Genomic DNA, 18,031 nt, shown 5'->3' with positions numbered 1-18,031 from the left:
TTGTGATCCAAAATGCCATCTATATGATGTTCCTAACCTAGATTGCATAGGATAATCCTTAGGGGAGTTGAGTATATTACTACTGCTACTACTAATTATTCCTATTATAATGCTTACTTAGTTCCTATCTAGTACTTTCCATCTGCAGATCTCAAAGCACTTTTAAAAAGGAGATCATCATTATTATTCCCATGTCTTATTATGTAATCTTTGGAATATTGTAAAGTAAATTTTGGAACTACTGGCAGCCTCATTGTGCATTTAAACCCTAGTGCATGTTTCTACTTCATCACTTCGTGTCTTTACACTTCAACAGTTTGAAACATGTTGGGCATGTCTGTGTGTGCAATTAATGCAAAAACTCCAGAGTTTATTGTTATTTAAATGTGTGCCTGGGAGCACAGCACGTTGAGCCAGGTCAGAGCAGCCCCAGCTGTCTGGGGGTCAGCCTGCCAGCGTAGGGCTGCTCTCCCCAGCTCAACCTGCTGTAGAGGGGCTGGCTTGGCCACAAGGGTGCTAGCTAGCAGGCAGACCCCGCCTTGAAGCACCCTTGTGCCCCAGCCAGCCAGGGCAGTGTCTACACATGCGCTGTTATGGAATTTTTTACACTGCAGCAGGATAGTAAGTGAGTTTACTCCAGCCTAATAGGGGCACACGTGTAGATGCCGAGGCATTTGCTGCACAGCTAATTAGGCTACCATGTAGTAAATATATTCTGTAGACATGCCTATTCATTATTTAATGTTAGTGCGATACTTAGAACTTGTGCATCATTTCACATTTTCAAAACTGTACTGTTGTTTGCCCTGCACTCTCATGTATACGTTTCTTCCTTTCTGTTATTCTTGGTATCAGGGAAAAATCCTCAGATAAAATACTTAAAAGCTATGTAGTAGATTAATCAAATGTTTCAAACGTGGGTGTTTAAAATATTCATTTTATCAGCGAAAAATCACATTATAGGCATCTGGTGGCAGACAGTAGTGTTCAGAGCTAAGTGTTATAACATGTCAGATCTTGCTTTTGTAACTTAATAAGTAACTTTGTGCCAATCACTGGAATAGACACGATTGGTTACTATTATTTTTTACTATTATTTCTATTGCAGTGGCACTTCTAACCTGAGCCATTGAAATAAGGGGCCTTGTAAGCACTAAGGCTACATGCTGTTGCAGAGAGACACAAAAGGGAGGACCCAAAGAGGCAAGGGGGGAACCCTGGGAGCAGGAATCCAGGGAAGAACAGGGAGAAAAAAGCAAAAATAAAAGGGAACACTCACCTGCAGCGAGACCCGCAGCAAATTGGAAACACCAGGAGGAATCATCAGCCGTGCCTTCATACAGCTGCGGCCGGCCGGTGACGTCAGTGGCGATCGCTGGTTGGCCGAAATAAAGCGAGCGGCCAGCAAAGAGGTGAGGGGACAGACGCCAGCAGAAATCCCAGCCAGAGGGACCTCCATTAAGCTCCGAGTGGAGTGAGCAGGGCCAGAAGCAGTGTTCTCCAGCAGGGGAGGATTCAATGCCTCGCATGGCGAGCCAGGAGCCACTGGCTGCAGCAAAGAGGACACTGCACTAGGAGCAGGAGCTCCCACGCGAAGAACCAAAGAACAGGAAGGAAGAGCCCAGAAGGACCCTAATTCCAGCGGCCACCATGGAGGAGGGGGAGGTGCCAACCCACTACCCAGCATCTGATCAGGTGGGATGGTGGAGGGCCTCAGGGGGCCCAAAGATATAGGATCCAGGGTGGTGAGGGAGAGGAAGCCCGCAGAGAGCCACGGGGTACCTAGGATAGCCCCATAAAAGTCAGGGGGAGCAGGATTTGTCTGATTAGGCCTTAGGGACCAGATGTGAGTACCGAGGGGTGTCAAGAATGCTCTTTTCTTTTGGGGTTCTGTTGTGATATGGTTTGTGTTTCCCACTTCTGGAGGGGTTGAGAATCAAGGCACCGGGGGAAACTCGATGGTGGCATGAGCCTCAGGATCGGGGTTAGCATTAAGGAAAGTCAACGTGCACAAAAACAAGGGAGACACTAGGGGCCTGTTGCTTGGGAGTTTGGCCACAGGAATAGTGACCCGCCAGGCTGGGTATAAGGGCGAGGTAGAGGGGAGGTGGAGCCTCGCAGAAGACTGCCAGGGAGACAGGGCACCCTCAGGGGAATCCGAGTGGTCCCTCCTCCCTCCCCGCTCCCCCAACTGTATTAAGATTCAAAGTCATGGCAGGCGAGATAGGGGAGGACCACGTTGGGAGCAAACATCTACTTGATGGGCCACCTGGGATAACAAGGCGGATGCCATCCTCTATCCGGACCAAACCGCCTGGGACAAGATGTTCGAGGCCAGGCGGACACAGATGTATTTTAAAGAGACAAGACAGGCAAAGTGTGAGAAGGGAAATGGATGTACAGAGAAGTGATGCGTGTTATCCAGGGTCCTTTATCAGGTCGCTGGGAGTTCTCCAGAGTCTGTCTAATGCACTGTCTTCCAGACTCTGCTAGATCTTCTACAGAAAACCCACTTCTGAAGAGTTCCAGTTTGAGTGTTCTGAACTAGAGTGTGTGACCTGCAGTCCTGCTGCTTGTACAATTGTTACCATATTTACGTGTCGTCTCTCCCCCCCCCCCTCCCCCCCAGTCAGCATGGGGGGAAAAGCCCTTTATCTTTTATTTGCATGCAAGGAAATCTCATTAAATACATTGTCTATCATTAAACTGCTCCCAAAAGCAGCATGTGCTCAGCAGTCAGAAGCAACTATGAAGCTGTTAAATGCAGCTAACACTGAATCTGACTACGAAGTAAGTGGCCCATAGTGGGCAAACGTACTGATGAAAACCTACCACAAGAATAGGTTATTGCAACCCAGCTAAATAAAATATGGTAGTGACCAATGAGCGTGGTCCGCCTCACAGCTGACTTCCTTTTTTGAAGTCATGGTGAGCCACTGTATTGTATACATTTTTACTTCCTCTCCACTCCCACAGCTCTACTGTGCCTTTCTTTCCCATTTCTAATGATTTCTCTGTCCTCACCAGCTTTAAATGTGTGGCAAACATCAACAAAGGGGGCCCTAAACTGTTCACCCAGAATCACTCTGTTGGCCCCTCTCTCAGTCTATCATGTTTGATTACTATAGTCCCACCCTCTATGAGGTGGAACTGGACCAGATTGCCATGTGCCTCATCTGCATATACATTTTTGGGAGGAGCCCAGCACGTATGACATGAACACTTGGTTCCAGTCATGCGTGGGAGGCCAATTAGCACATGGAACTTGTGTGGGGGTAGAGTACACACACACACACACACACACACACACACTGAGTAGTGCTGAGCTGTGGGGTCCCCATGGCTTGAAATGCTGTTGACTCCGGTGGGGCCAATGAACTATATGGAAAATCATGAATCTTTTGGCTTTGGACTAATATGCATAATTTGTACTATTCTCTTGTCGGCTCAGATCAAGCATAGTCCTGTGCTTACCTGGCAAGGGAAGCACTGTGACCATCAAGATGGCCTTCCTAGTTGCACCCGGGGAAGACTGCTGTCCTGTCATAGGGATAGTACCTGCCAAGGTAATGTATAGTAAGCCTCTGGAGTGGGAAGGTCTTGGCTTTATGCCCACTTTATGGAAAGGGGAGACTGCTTCCTACCTTGCTCCTGCGGCCGTATGGCTGAGGGCAAGCAAAACTTGGGGCCATCCAAATCCAAGCCTCTGGTCTTGGGCCTACAAGTAGGATGCCTGCCACAGGATTTGGAAACATCTGAAGCCCCAGAAGGGGGTGGAGGATGTTTGCCAGTAGTAGGGCCACTTATGGTTCTGGACTGACTTTCAGATTTGGAATTTGATTTGGCTTAGAATATGGAATTAAAAAAAAAAGTACCATATACAAGTAAGTGCTGAAGTGCTACTTAAAAATGTGTTTATGGAGTACTGTGGAGCAGTGAGCGCGGGTGTGGCGGAGAGACCTGGAGAACGCTGCTTCCGGAGCTGTTGCCTTATTAGGCTAGAAGCTCCGTGATTGGAGCATGGTGAAAAGATGGGGACTTCAACGAGGAAAAAGGAGGAGACTGGCGGAGAAGAGAAGGGGGAACAAGGACCCCCCAGGGACTAATAGCTTACCTGAGAGTGTCTGGCAACACGGGGAAGAGAATGGAGCTCCAAGGGTGAGGGGCGGATCCTTGATGAGAAAAACCCCTTGACATGCGTCCTTTTCCGGCAGATCTAGAAAAGAACCAAAAGAAAAGGGGAAAGTGGATTTTACTCGCTCTCCCAAGTGTGGCAATGGTGACAGATAGTCCTGCAAGAGGATTTGGGGCATCAGTCATATACAGGATAAAAGGTAGACTCATCTGTTTTCAAGATAACAAGGGTGTGTATAGCATGGTTGGAAGATAAAAGAACACCCCGGAAAAAGAAAAACAAGTGGACCAAAAAATTAAAAGAGACTTTGTTTATGATTACTAAGTTCTGTTCATCCAAGTTAAGAGCTAGAGTGTAAGGGCATTATATAAGAAGAGTTACAAAGTTGATATAATAGATAAGGTTAAACAGGAAGAAAGACACAGAGACAGCTTTTGCCTGAATGTAAAGGAAAGTTGTACGTAGTAATAAAAGATAAAAATAAAGACAAGTATTAATCAGAACCGGACTATGTTTATGTATATCTTCGAGTATGGGCGAGTATCCAGAGAAGTGAGCAAGATAATTTACCCATAATACCCGTGAACCCCTAAGAAAGACATGATAAGAACGAGTGAACGAAAAAAAAAGAGAGAATAGCCCTGTCAACTAGTGATATAAAAAATTAGAATAATACAATAATTATAACATGAAAGTCGGGAGTACCAACGGTTCACGAGGTAACTATATAGGGACACGGGCATTTTAGGCACAACCACCACAAGTACCTATGCTAAAATTTGCAGCAGTTTCAAAATGAGGTAAAATGCATCCATTTTGGATTAACTAAATGTATGGGTACTATAAACTAATTAACTCCACCATAGATTAGTACTTGTAAACACAAATGCTATTCTATGGTAGAGTTCTTTAGTGTGCAGCAGCACACATGTAGACACTGATGGGATTGGCTGGGGCCCAACGGTGCTTCAGCATGGGCGTTGCCTGCTGGCTAGGCCTGCACTAGAGCGTCCTTGTGCCCCAGCCAGCCTCTCTGCAGCACACTGAGCCGGGGGTGAGCAGCCACCCGCTGCCAGGCTAGCCCCCTGGGCCTCCGGCCAGCTGGGGAAGTTCTGCCCCAGCTCAGTGTGCTGTGGTCCTGTGCCCACAGACGACCAATACTGTCTCCTGGAAATTTGAATAAGGATATAGCCAGTGCGTCTTCTGTTCAAAAGCTTTCTCTTATACAGTAACAAAACATGGAAAGAGAAATTGTTTTTTTATGTTCTGATTGCATTTAAAGATAATATTTACATTTAAATAGAATATCAGGAGGTTTGTAGACAGACTTTTGAAGCAGTCCAGTTTCTGTGCTCAGCACTTTCCTGGGCACCTATACACATGCCCAACACCTGCTCCGACACGTTTTAATTAGAACCTGTTGGAGCAGACTCAATTAATTGAGTCTGCTTGATCAAGCACGTTAAGCAGACTCACTTAATCGAGTCTGTTCGAGTGTTCTAATTGGAATGCTTCAGCAGCCTTAGCATCACGTGTATTCAGCATGTTTCAAAATGGTGGTGCGGGTACTTTAAAGCTTGTCAAATGAGCTTTAGTTAAAGTACCCCCACTGCCATTTTGAAGCATGGGATGCTGAATACACAAGACATTTTAATTAGAGCAGCTCCTGAGATCCACTCTAATTAAAATGCCCCCCACCCTGGAGCATGTGTAAAGATGCCCTTATGTACTATCCTCTCTGAAAGTACTCTACTTTCCTTATGCTAAGCAGGGAGACAGTAAGCCAAGTTAGTTGGAGTTGAGGCAGAAAGCAAAACAGGGTAGCACCTTAGAAATTAACAAGTTCAGAAAACCATGAGCTTTTAGAGGCAACTGTCTTATTTCATTAGATGCTATGAAAATCTGCTGAAGTATCTGATGGTGAAAGCTTATGCCTCTCTAAACCACGTAGTCTCTAAAGCAGGGATAGGCAACCCCCGGCACATGTGCCAATTAGTGGCATGTGGAGACATTTTCCTTGGCATGCCAGGTGGTGTGCGAGGAAATTTGTATAAAAAAAAATATATTTTTTAAGTTGCTGCTCCAGACTGTCCCTGAGGGTATCTGAGCTATTGCACCGCTTACACTGTGCCTGGTGTGCAGAAAGGCCAAGCCAGGAGCCCCCTGAGCCCTGGCATCCTGCCTCGGCCAGGCAGTCCCCTTGTGGGTAGGGTAGCTGTGGCCTGTCCCCACGGAGCTGCACAGACAAGGCTGGGCCCTACCTTTAATGCTCCTGAGTGCCCCACCCACTCACTGCAGCCTGAGTCTGCAGAGCCTGAGGGTAGCCCCTGCTTCTTGCTTGACCCCCGCTGTCCTTTGGCTGCTGCCTTCCCAAGGGCCCAGCCAGCCAGCCTGCCCAGCCCTGGTGCTCTGTGCCCTAGTGCTGCCCCCACCCAGGTGGATGGGGCATCTGTCTGCTCGAGTCCTGGCTGGGCCCTCCCTCCTAGCCCTGGGCTTGTGCTCCCCCAACTTCGGGACCATCGGGGAAGCCTGGGCCCCGGCAGCAGCTGCTGCTGGGGTGTTGTTGCCTCTGTCCACCAGACACTGCCTTAGATGGGTGGGCCTGAGCCACAGCTGGTAGTGGAGGGAGACATGGGCAGTGAGGAACTCTCCCTCTCCCTCCTTTTTTATTTTCTTTACTTTCCCTTTTTTGTTTCTTTTTCTCTTTCTCCATCTCTCCTTCTCTCTCCTTTTTTCTTTTTTCTCATCTCTTTTCTCTTTTGTCTCCTCTCTTTTTTTCTTTTTCTCTCTCCTCTCTTTTTTCTTTGATTTTTTTTCTCTTTCCCTCTTCCTTTTTTCTTTCATCTTTTCTTTCCCTTCTCTCTCTTTTTTCTCCTTTTTCTACTTGTTCTCTTTTTCTCTCCTTTTTCATTCTCTTTTTCTCTCTTCCCTTTTTTCTCTCCTTTCTTTTTTCTTTTCTTCTTTCTCTCTCTCTTTTTTCTTCTCTCATCACAGCTTGCTTAACAAAAAAGAATATATAAGAACAAAGGTAGTATATGAAGTTTTATTTATTGTCACCAGGTTTAGAATTTTTAGAAAACCTGTTAGTTTGGTTTTTGTTTTGTTTTTTACAGTAGATAAGGCAACATTTATCATAATTAACTATATAAATACATGCAGTGCATCCTGCCATGTATCTTCTGCCCTGGTTTTGTTTTTCTGGCACACTAGCACTCTGGCATGTCCCAAGATTTTATAGCTGTACAACTCTGCTGTCCTACTTCAAGTCCCTCTGAAGTATGTGGGATACAATGTGCTAATACTTTTCCCTGGGACCTGGTTATTTGCATCTATAAAGTTATTCTAAATCATTCCCTGGACAAACTGGCCAGGCTGCATTCTCTCTCTGGCTACCTACTTGGCAGAGGAACAGAAATCCAGCCTGAAAAGGGCAGTGTGGGTAAATGACTGTACTGCACCTGTTTTGATCCTGGTCAAACCCTGGGTTCATCAGGTTCTTGTCAGCCTACAGTGTCTCCCTGTTCTACAAAGCAGGAGCGAATTGCTATAAGGACATCTTTTAATGGCCTGAGAAAATAGTTTGGCTACTGAAAAAATTATGAGTTATGGGGATTTTGGGAATGGTATGGGTGAACTACCAGATCTGAGCCTGGCCTTTTACTTAGCTCTACATAAGCTTTTGAAAATAAGTATTATTGATTGAGGCTGTGGTGTACATTGGACCATTGCTTGAATTGGATAAATGAGCAGGAATAAGCAGTCTTTGTACACTCAGCTGTTAGATTTGTAGAAATCTTTCTCCCTTTTCCCTTCCACCCACCCTCATTTTAGTTCTCAGGGTGAAGAAACAAACTTTTAGAAATCAATGGCTGTACAGATCAGATTTAGTCCCTGTATTGTCCCATGGTCAAGTGAAAAATGCATTATAGCTATAGCAGAAGCCCCTGAAATTGTTGTAAAGAAATCCCAATGTATGGGTATGGCCCAATGTTCATCTGTAGTGCTACAAATGGTGCATCTACACGTTGCCCTACAACGACATTGCTACTGTGCTGTGCTTTACCATCACTAAAGCACAGTGCATTAACTGCCTGAACTGCACCGTATACGTGACACCTGGTTATTTTTTAGCAGCTACCTCGCTGTAGCAGCACGCTATAATGGGGAGAATGTGCTGCTATGGTGAAGTAGCTTCTGGTCATGTGTAGGCACCCATGGACACTGGGCGTGTCTACATGTAACGCTATATCACCACAAAGTGTCTGTAGCACTTTATAACACTATAAAAAAAATTAGCTGTATAGGGTCATGCCAGGCTTCTGGCTCCCTGGCTAGAGAGTTACAAAGTTTCCTTGAAGAAGAGCTGTCTGTTCAGGGAGTGATAAAGAGGCTGCTCCTTGGGTTCCCCTGCCCACAGGGGAGCCTGATCACCAGGGATCCTGGTTTTCCATTTCCCATGGAAAATCCCATGGATTTCCCCTTTTTATCAGAGAAAACATGAATTTCTCCTTTTAGCAAAGAAGCCCAAGGATTCCCTGCTTTTACAAACAGCTCTGCAGGCTGGTTGAGCTCCAGCCTGCAAGAGCTGTTTGCAAACAGGGCAGGGAACCCTCAACCCTAACAGGAGGGGAAGGGGGAGGAGGAAGGGCAGGGCCTGAGGCTCTCAGTCAGCCACAGCTCTGCTCAGCTCAGCTTCACTCTTCATTCCTGGAGCCTAAAGCAAGTGGGGCTTGCAGGGGACTGGGGACCCCTCTGGCAGGGCTCCTTGATGATTCTCTCCAAGATCTTCCTGAGCACCGAGGTGAGGCTTACAGGCCTATAGTTACTTGGGTCCTCCTTCCTCCCTTTCTTAAAAATTGGGACCACATTAGCTAGTTTCCAATCCTTCGGCACCTGGCCAGATGACCACGAATTCTCATACAGCTGGGCCAGGGGCTCCACGATGACCCCTGCCAGCTCCCTCAACACCCTTGGGTGGAGGGCATCTGGACCTGCAGATTTAAAAGTGTTCAGCCCTTCCAGAAGATCCCTAACTACATCTGCGCTGACCAAAGACCTGACAGAGCTATCCCCAAGATTGTTCCTACCTCTGGTAGGATGGATGTCCCGGTCCCTGTTCAAGAAAACAGAGGCAAAGAAACTGTTAAAAATACCAGCTTTCTTGTCTGGCATAGCCACAAGGTTACCATTTGAGTCTTGCAGGGGCCCTACATTGCCTGGTGCCCTCTTCTTGCTCCCAATGTACTTGAAAAAGGACTTTTTGTTGTCCTTAATCCTGGACGCTAGCCTGAGTTCCATCTCTGCCTTGGCCTTCCTAATAGCCCTCCTACACTCCCGGGCAGAGGAGGAGTACTCCTCCTTGGTGCTAGCTCCTCCCTTCCACTGGTTGTACACCACCCTTTTAGTCCTCAGGCATTGCTGAATGCCCTTGCTGAGCCAAGGAGGTTTCTGAGCACTCTTACCCCCCTTGCTTCTCTCAGGGGTCAGAGTTTGGTCTAGTACTTTTCAACATCTTTATTAATTATTCGGATGTGGTGGTGAAGAGCTCACTGGCCAAATTCATGGATGACACCAAGTTATGGGGAAGCATGGTCACACTTGAAGATAGGCTACAGATACAGGTGGACCTAGACAAGTTAGCGAGTTGGACGGATCGGAATCTAATGAAGCTCAATGTTTAAAAATGTAAAGTGCTCCACCTCAGGACGAACAATCCCCAGCACACCTACAGGCTTGGTGGGCACCAAACTGCCTAGCACCATGAATGAAAGGGACCTGGGGGTTATAACAGACCACAGTACGAACATGAGCCAGCAGTGTGAGGTTGTAGCCAGCAGGCCAAATAATACTCTGGCATGCATCAATCAATGCATCTCCAGCAAAACCAAAGTGGTGATTCTTTCACTCTACTCAACACTGGTGAGACTGCAGCTGGAGTACTGTGACCAGTTCTGGGCACTGCACTTTAACAAGGACATGGACAAGCTTGAGCAAGTCCAAAGAAAAGCCACTTGTATGATCAGAGTCTTACATGGCAAGCCATATGAGGAAAGTCTGAGGGATCTGGATCTCTTTAGCCTGAAAAAAAGGAGGTTGAGAGGGCACCTGGTAGCAGCTTTCCACTACACAAGAGGAGTGCATCAAGGGCTCAACTGTTCACCCGGGCACCTGAGGGGGAAACCAGGAGTAATGGCCACAAACTCCTGGAAGACCAATTTAGGCTCAGCATTAGGAAAAACTTTTTCATAGTCAGGGTGTCCAGACTGTGGAATAAGCTCCCTTCAGAGGTGGTGCAATCATCTGCCCTGGAAATCTTCAAGAGGAGACTAGACAGTCACCTTGCTGAGGTCATTTGACCCCCAGTTCTCTTTCCTGCTTGAGGCAGGGGGCTGGACCTGATGATTTTCCAAGGTCCCTTCCAGCCTTACAATCTGTGAATTTATGAAGCCCTGCAAATTTTGCTAGGCCCTGGAAACCACTGTGATAGAGAGATTTTTGGACTTGAGGTGATGGTGAGCTCTCTCCTGGAAGCTGAGAAGCTGTTCTGGAGAACGATCTGTCAGCAGGTCCCTTCCCATATATCAAGTAAGCTCAAACTGAGTACCTTGGTGTAAGCAGGTTTGAGAATAAGGTATAGGTTAGCCAAGTCTGACTCCATGGGCTTGCTCCAACTCCTGCTCAAGACTATTTGTTTTCCCATTGAATTCACCAGAAGCAGGATTTGCCGATAGGGAAGCCTAATGAAATTGCTGAAAACCTCAGAATATTATTATACTTGTAACTAACAAAGATAAATGTAATTAGTTTCCACCAAAAACACCAACTCAAATAAATAAACTCCTGATCCTTATTAGCTCAATTTCTCTCTTTCTCTTTTTGTTTTTCAATGAGTATTGACCCATATTCTTTTGCTGTGAGTGTTTTGTGTATGTGAACTTGAGCATGGTTTTTATTAAAGAAACTCTGTGTATATGAATAATACATTATTTTTATTAATAACAGATATTTGTGTAGTGAAGTGCAGCTAGCAGTCCTTTGATTATGTTAATGTACTGTGGTTGAGAAGTAAACACTCCTTCAATGCTCTTCATTTCTACATGAATAGCTAGTCATGTAGCTGGAGAAGTAATTTATTATGATAATAAGGAGCTGTCACTCTGATTGTCTTTGCTTTGTAGTAGCCTTGCCGAGTAGACCACACACTTGGGTAAGGAGCCATTAGGGAAAGAATGCTGAGTTGGAGGCTGGAGGTTGGTGAATACCTTTTAAAAATTTGATATGTTTGGTAAATAATGCCAAAAATGTATTCTGGAGAGTCACAATAATGGGTCTAGTTTAGTTATGAAAAGAGCAGCATTGTGATTTTTGAATGAAACTGAACAGGAAATCCAGGGTAATTAGAGTAATTCTGATGTTTGGAACTTATGTTATTTTTTTGTGTTTCTATTTAGATTTATTCTCCAGCTCAACATACAAAAGACTATTTAGAGAAAAATACTTGTGGAGGAATAGGCAACTTTGAAAATACAGAAACCATTTGTTTATGTTGAAGTACCAAAAAAAAAATCATGAAGTTGAAAGAATGCTATTGTATAAACGGGCAAATTCTTTCTTTGAGAAGACTGTAGTGTCCCTGTTTATATTGTTTTATCTATTATTTATTATCTATAGGAAATTTTCAGTGAATAATCTAACTCTAGAAACAGCCTATTTTCCCCTCTTTAACCTGGGATCCTATGTTACATAGCTGAATGAATTGATTTACCTTGGTTCCAAAATGGACTTCAGTTCTTTTCTGAACCTTTTCTGTGAAATATAATTTTAATAAATTAAAGTAATTTATAATGTTGATTTTGTTAGCATTTTAATAAGCTGCTAATGCTTATCTGGATTTTTCGTTTTCTGTTAAACACTTGATAATTGGATTATTGCAGGAAGACTGAAATGGATTTCAAATTAAAAAAAGTTTATAAATAATAGTGTTTACTCTAACCTCTTCACATTTTAATGTGCCTCTTACTATAGAATCTAGGCACCATATACAGAATTAAGGAAATGGGGTTTGAGCCCAACTTGATTCTGTTTTTCATCCATTCCTATCTTACACTAAATTCTTGCATATACTGTAGTTTACGTTCTTGTTTATCCTAAAGTTCTGTCCATCTTAGCTTGTTTTTCTTGTCCTACTGATACAACTCTTGCTCAGATTTCACTTGAATCAGTAGCTATTTTCTTAGCTGCAGTCTAGAATGGTAAGCTAGCTGAATTGTAAAAAAAAAAAAAAAGGAAGAAAATGGATGGAGAGGCTGCAATTTCCTGCTTGTATGTGCCTTTGTCTATATTGTGTCCACCCAGGACAGCTCTGATTCTTCTGCGGGAGGTAGCCTTTTCTTGCAGCCACCTCAGAAACTGCTAGGCAGAATGAAAGACTGTTCTTTAGGAATGAGGATGATGGAAGGCTTTTGTCTGGACCCATACATTCTTTTGGACTCTCAAATAGTTTTTCTCCTGATGGTTGTGTTTTATATACCAGAAGGACACTGGATCCCCTGAGTACCTTCCCTGTGATTCTTGTCACAATCTCTTCTGCTCTTTGCCTCCAGGCATGTTTTTTTCCCCAGATGGTTTTGATCATAGCTATCCAACCACCAACTTGCTCTTAGGTAAAATCACTATGGGCCAAGGCCCTGCTGCAGGGAAATTCTCAATCCCAGTGTTAACTCAATTTGGAGAAGCTGAGTTGCACAATATGCTCAAACAAGGCACATGGAGCAGACCTGAAAAGTCCTGAGCTAAGAAATAGTGGGCATGTCTACACAAGACATTTACTGTGGAGTAGACTAATTAGCTGTGCAGTAAACATCTTGCATTTATATGTGCAGGCCTGTTAGGCCGCAGGAACTAATTAACTCCGCAGCAGGGTAGTACTTGTAAATGCACACGCTATCCTGTTGCAGAGTTTTTTACTCCACAGCACTGCACGTGTAAATGCTGACATGGCTGCGTCAGGCCATGAGGTTGCCTCAGTGTGGGGGCTGCCTGCCAGCTAGCTCCGCACTGGAGCACCTTTGTGCTCCAGCCAGCTTCTCTGCAGCACATTGAGTGGGGTCAGAGCAGCCCTGGGCTGGCAGGCTGACCTCCCAGCCCCCTGCCAGCTGGGGCTGCTCCAACCTGGCTCAAGGTGCTGTGGTCCCAGGTGAATGCATAAACACTGCATCTAGGAGCAGTAAACTCTGGTGCAGTGTGTGCTGGTGTTTACTGCTGTACACTAAATGTGTAGCCCATATCCAGTGTGAACTAACTTATGTAGGACTTTCCTGAGACCTTACTTAATGGGAAATTCTAGGATGAGATAAAAGGAGTGATATTCAAGGGCCAACAACTGCAAGTGATTAGTGTGAAAATCAGGATAGTAACATATTAAATGTGTCCGTGTGGGGCACAGTTATGTGCTGTTATGCAAATTTTGAGGCTGTGGTATAAAATACAGAAGCCTTTCTGAAAACCTTTCCCATGCAGCCAGCTGCAGTCTCATCTACTTTTTCAGTAAAATGCATTCCTATGCTAGGATGCCATGTATGGTATATTCATGCATTCATAATCTTGAGATGCCTAGCTTCTCATTGGTAAGAGTGGACAAAATTGTTGTCAACCTATCCTTCCTTTGCTACCTGGGCTCTTGAGCTGCTATGAAACATTCCAGGAGCAGTGACTTATTTTGCAGCAATAGCCAAAGTATAAAAGGAGGCAGAACTGTGATCTCTAATCAAAGTGGGTGCATCTACCCGTTCGTTAATGAACCTTTGCTACTGTGCATTAAGTTTAGTACCTCTAATATGAGGTATTAGATAAAGGCACAGTAGCAGCTCTAATATGCATAGTAGCAAAGATGAACTTTTTTGTGATGCTTAATGCACAGTAGCCTAGTTCTACTGTGCATTTGCACAATTTTTGCTATGACACGCTAATGCGCAGTACAGCAGTCCACTGCGCATTAAGGCATCTTGTGTAGATGCACCCAGCGATGATGAGAAGCAGCAGCCTGAGTTGTGGCTGATTATTAGGGCTGTGCAAAATTTCACCGGCTGTTTTGTTTTGACGCTGTTTTGACTCGTTTCAAGCTCAAAACAGCGAAATTGAAACAAAACAGGGGGTTTCGAACAGCTTGAAATGAAACAAGGCCAGTCAAAACATTTCAAGTTTTGAAGCAGCAGCCAGGTGGTGAGAAGCAGGGGAGAGCCGGGGCTGCGCTCTCAGCGGCTCCGCAGCCCCGTGTGACTCAGCACCACAGGGAGCACAGCCCTGGCTCTCCCTGCATCCTGCTGCAGGGCTGCACTCTGATGGGCACCACCAGCTCCATGGGGCTCAGTCTGGTGACGGGAAGTGGGCAGAGCTCAGGCTGCGCTTGACCTCTTGCCACAGGGCTGAATTCCACGGGGCTGCGAGCCACTGGGCTCTGAGCCTGGTGGGGGGTGCAGAGTGCAGCCCCTGGGCTGTACCCCACCTCCCACACTGGGCTGCAAGCCGCTGAGACCCAAGCCCAGTGCCAGGGGGCAGAGCGCAACTGCTGAGCTGTGCCCTGCACCAGGCTGCAAGTGGCTGGGACCCGAGCCCGGTGCGGGAGGGGGCAGAGCACAGCCCCGGGGTTGCGCCCTGCCCCCTAAACTGGGCTACAAGATCTGCACCCCCTACCCCTCCTGCACCGGGCTCGGTTCCCAGCTGCTTGCAGCCCTGTGGAATGGAACTGAGCCTGGTGGGGGAAAGCAGAGTGCAGTACCAGGGCTGCGCTCTGCTTCCCTCCACCGGTTCAGCTCCCAGCGCTGGTCCCAGGTGGCAGCAGCAGCCTCCCACCTGCACCCCTGGGAGGTCAGCAGGGCTCTGCCGGACTCCTCCAGTGCAGGGCTTGAGCTGCCTGGGATCACAGGAGGCTGCTCTTCCTCCAGTTTTGTGTTGCCTCATTATAGGCAATGGGCAAAACCCAAAAACAGTGTCGAAACAGTGAAACTGTTTCAATGAAACAAAACAGAACAGTGCTTTCGAAACAAAACTAAACTCAAAACAAAACACTGTTCTGTCAAAATGTCAAAACAGAAGTCGAAGCCAAACAGTGCTGTTTCACACAGTCCTACTGATTATGAAATCTAGAATGCTTACTTCTGCATCATTGTATCATAAAACGCTAGAGAATTAAAGGCAGTGTGCGATAGTATAAGTTGATGCTTCAACAAAATATTTAGAAAAGACAGGGAAAAACAAATTGATATTTCTTTCTATAGCACGAAGGATAGATAGGCTTTGGTATCTGGTAATCTGAAAAATGCACATTTTTGCCTACCCTTATTGTAGCTATTCATGTTACCATTTTGTGACAGGTTATTTTCACTTCCAATATGGAATACATTTGTTCAGTTTTACAACTCTATTTACATACCTGTTTTTACAAGGGTACTTTCTCTTCTAATGTCAAAAAGAGTCAGACGCATCAATTCTTTAAGAAATCTGAATTTGCTTTCTAAGAGACAATATTACCTACTATTCAGACTTTTATTAACTGTATTTCTTCTGTTAAAACTCATACACTTCCCTGCTGAAACCTTGTTTGCTGGAAATACTACTGTGCTTAAGATTTTCAGTCAAGGGGCATGCTAAACCTGGGCAGGGTTGCAAAAATCACTTGGACATATTATTTTTCCAAGACAAGAATGTGTGAATGGGCTTATATGGTTGCAGTGTGATGTGTAGGACTTTGTACAGGCCCTCTGCCCTGGTGGGAATGTTCTCTTAGTAGAGTATCATCCTGTATATGTTACAATACAATGGCTAGTTTATTAAACTTTAAAATGCCACATACTAAAATATTTGGAATTGCTCTTTGAAAGACATGGTGTGCTATGGGACAGATTTTTTAAATGGGGATTAGAAGTTTTATGTTCCTTTTTTATATAGTCATTAGATTAAGAAGGCCCTCATCAAAACAGTACAAAGTTTGCAGGTTATTTAGGGAATAAGCTGCCAATTATGTACATGGTTCATTGCCTACTTTTCTCTGAGGAACAATAACTCATGGTCAAATGCCAATTTTGATATTTGGAGAAATGTTATAATGAAAGCGAGAGAGAATGGGAACTTTTTTAATGAATTACTGTTCCTGTGGCTTTAAGATCAGATCAAGATCTAGCACTCCAGTAAATGGAAAATAACTTTGTGGTTGGATTATGAAATGAAGAATAGTGTTGGAATAACAGAAGCCTGTTATAGAAACCACAGATCGGAACTTTGTTAAACATCCTTACATAAATTGTTGAGCCCAACCCCCAGTTAACCAGATCTTGGTTTATTTAAGTCCCAGGAGGAATCATGAAGTTCCGCTGAAACAGGAAATTCCCATCCAGATTGATGGATTTAATTATTTGTTTTCATTATTTACTAGGCAACATAACTTTTGCATAGAAATAAATATTCTTCAGAGTTTTACAATTTGGTGAAATGCTAGTCACGTTCTTGCCTGTCCTTGTTAAACTGAAATCCATTTAGGAATTAAGATTTGCTGTGATTTCGTGATTATGGCCTTGACTTGCATTCCTTGGCTAACCAATATACTCATGCATATCAACAGGAGCTTAGCCTATGCGAGTACTCCAGACTTGTGGTAAAAGCACACACAAAAGGGTAATATATAACAAGTAGATTGGTTTTGTTCAATAATATTTTAGATCACCTTTTAAACTAGGTCAAATAATAGCTTAAATTGAATTAAGTTTCTGGGGGAAAGGGTTAATTGAGAAATATATTAAAATATAATGGTTATATAAAAGTGATGTTGTAGCAATGATGGTCCAGAAATTATGTGAGAGACAAAGACTTAGGGTGATATCTTTTATTGGAACAACCGGCTAGTTGGGATAGAGTTAAACAAGCTTCTGAGTGCAAGACTTTTGTCAGGTGTCTTGCATTCAAACTTGTCTAACTCTCTCTGAATTACCCAGTTGGTCCAATAAAAGATATCACCATGAAGAATCCTTGCTTTCTGTTAAAATACAACAACAGTTATAACTAACAGTTTAAACAAACAAATAATTTATTGTAATGAATAAAGTTGGGCAAACTGGAAAGGTGTGTATTAAGAGTTGATCCTACACTCTGTTGAAGTCAAAGGCAAAATTTCCATTGGTTTTTTATTCTAACAACATTAAGAGCTGCTTTAAAATATAATTATTGAAGATCTGAGTTCACATCCTTGGAAATATATTATCTAGGCAGGGTCCTCCAGGCTTCTTTGCCTGCTGATCTGCAGAGAACTTGGTTGGTCATATACTGCTAGTTCTGCTTTACTTTCAGCTGCTAAACTGTAGTAAAAGTCAGCTAAAAATATGTTAAATACTTTCCTACTGTTACTTTTGCATGTAGGCAACTGTTGTAGTTTCCAGTTGTGCTCTGTGACTGGGGCAGGTGGTGTATCTGTCTCTTTATTCAATAGGTTTCATTCACCAAAAAAGTTTGGTAACCCCTGCTCTGATCTTTAGAGGACACTATAAAAAAGGATTGTTTGTTTGTTTTTCCCTGAAATGTTTTGCAGATGTCTATATATCTCTTTATTTCCTAGTTTGATATGATTCTGTACATTGAGACATTAAGTATTTTATCAGTTAGCTTCTTTAGACTAGAATTTTCTTTTTAACAGACGTGGTAGCAAAAGTAAGATGACCAGAAAATGTAGCTTTAAACTGCATGAGCATTGCATGCAGCACTATGGCATAAAATGGAGTTATGATAATAGTGAAAACTGCAAGAGCCATGCCATTATAATCAATTATTTTACATCCACTTCTGAAGTTTCATAGGATAAGCCCTTTGGAGGCGAGCATCCCATGCTTTTATTCTCTACGTTATCTTTGG

The 18,031-nt window shown here is 44.1% G+C and overlaps 1 protein-coding gene across 12 annotated transcripts in view; it reads left to right on the top strand.

Annotated features, from left to right (window-relative positions):
* PLEKHG4B (pleckstrin homology and RhoGEF domain containing G4B) overlaps positions 1-18,031 on the top strand; it is a 220,137-nt gene that overhangs the window by 12,895 nt on the left and 189,211 nt on the right. For 6 of the 12 annotated variants that reach the window (XM_059728532.1, XM_059728529.1, XM_059728530.1 and 3 more), the window contains 2 exons: positions 1,109-1,695; positions 3,452-3,566. The exons of 4 other annotated variants lie outside the window; for them this stretch is intronic. The gene's annotated coding sequence lies outside the window, so the exon portion shown is untranslated. The remainder of the gene's footprint in view (positions 1-1,108; positions 1,696-3,451; positions 3,567-18,031) is intronic. 2 more of the 12 variants (XM_059728527.1, XM_059728526.1) reach the window with 2 other exon arrangements.

The sequence above is a fragment of the Alligator mississippiensis genome, chromosome 5 (assembly GCF_030867095.1).
Source record: "Alligator mississippiensis isolate rAllMis1 chromosome 5, rAllMis1, whole genome shotgun sequence".
In the NCBI taxonomy this organism is placed as follows: domain Eukaryota; kingdom Metazoa; phylum Chordata; order Crocodylia; family Alligatoridae; genus Alligator; species Alligator mississippiensis.
Note: the sequence above shows the minus strand (reverse complement) of the source record. Positions and strands in the feature narration are given on the sequence as shown.